This window comes from Elephantulus edwardii, unplaced genomic scaffold, assembly GCF_000299155.1.
Source record: "Elephantulus edwardii isolate Elephantulus edwardi_28Jun2011 unplaced genomic scaffold, EleEdw1.0 scaffold00327, whole genome shotgun sequence".
NCBI classification, from domain to species: domain Eukaryota; kingdom Metazoa; phylum Chordata; class Mammalia; order Macroscelidea; family Macroscelididae; genus Elephantulus; species Elephantulus edwardii.
In genome coordinates this window covers 2,066,681-2,068,336 of record NW_006400077.1, presented here as the reverse complement: position 1 = coordinate 2,068,336, position 1,656 = coordinate 2,066,681, and positions in this window count along the sequence as shown.

Below are 1,656 nucleotides of genomic sequence, written 5' to 3'. Positions count from 1 at the left end.
TCTCTTGTATCCACTCTTAAACTAACAGATTCCAGTTAAAAGACCCTCCACTATTCGCCTCTGTCAGAAAAATCTCATGTACATCTCTGTGATATACTGACGACTTGTAGCCACGACCTGCATCTCTCATTCTTAGTTCATAGTGTGCTGCCAGGAATACAGAAAGAACCGGATTAGTATTTCATCATAGATGATTAAGGTTGACTGGCTGATTAATAATAGATTGAAAGGAAATAGGAACTCCAGTGTAGGCAGAAACATCAAGTGAGTAAAGACTTAAAGTTTTGGAATTATTTTTGCAGATGACACTGAGGTTGTTTTACAATAAATGTTCTGAGACATATTCTCCACATGAAATAGTAGTTCCTGCTGCATAGAATAATCAATTGTATTCTAAAACATAGCAATATTTTTGGTCTAAATCACCAAAGTTCTGTGAATAGAAACAATTCGTGGAAAGTTCTTATAATCTGGTTTTTCCTCTAACTTTACTGATTTCTTGTCATAATAAATCATGAATATAATTAATATCATATATTACAACCTTAGAATGATATAATCTCATCCTCATCTTGTCGATGTTATTCCTTTGGTTGCAAGTGAAATTAATGTTGGCAAAATAATTTCTTGAAAGAGTAGTGAATTGTCTCTTACAAAGAATTTTGGCCATAGCAAAAGATACAAAAAATCAGGGAAAAAATGGAATCAAAGCATTAAAATCTCCAGACCTTTTTCTTTCCTTTATCTAAGTTGATTTTATTTTCTTGTAAACCACGTGGAAAGAGACAAACATGTTTCTCCCTGAGAACAGCTGGTGGATTTGAACCAGCAGACAAGTGTCATTTTTGAGTTAGCAGCACAACTTCCTATCCACTAGGCCACTTGAGAACGTGAGAGTGCGTCTAAATTGACTTTATTTTCATATATTACAGGGCAGATCTTCATCAGAGAAAATAAGACTGCTGAGTGCTTTCTACTTTCCTTTCCTTCCTGTCTTCCTTCTGTCTGTACCAGTTTCTTTAGCATACCATTTCTCAGTGTTAGTCTAGGTGTTAGATATCTGACCCTCTAATGATATCATTATTACAATCTATTGGAGGACATAAGCAATAAAGCAATGAAACAAGAAAAAAATTTAGATAGACACAAGAGACAAGCCTACCACTAGTGGGTCTATCCTATAAGAATTATAAAAGAAACCTTGTAGGCTGAGATGAAAGCAAACTAGAGAATCATTTAAAATCACATGGAGAAAGCAAAAAAAATATATGCCATTCAAGGGGACAAAGTTGTTGTTCTTTTTATGTGGTATCCAACCTGCAGCTCATAGTGACCCTATGTACAGTTGCATTGAACCCTGCCCTCTCCTGAGTCAGTCTCATTATCTCCAATACACCTTCCCACATTTCCCTAGTTAGTGTGTCAATTTATTTTGTCCGACGTCTCCTTCTTCTGTGATATTCCCCCACCCTCCCATACATGAAGGCTTTCTCCAAGGACTGGTCGTTCCTGGCCATGTGCCCAAATTATGTGAGACAAAGCTTTAAACCCTTGCCTCCAAGGAGCAACTCTTTCTTTTTTTTTTTTCTATAATTATATTTTATTAATTTTCATAAACATTTACAGAGATTTTGGGCTTCCACTCATTCATTGTTG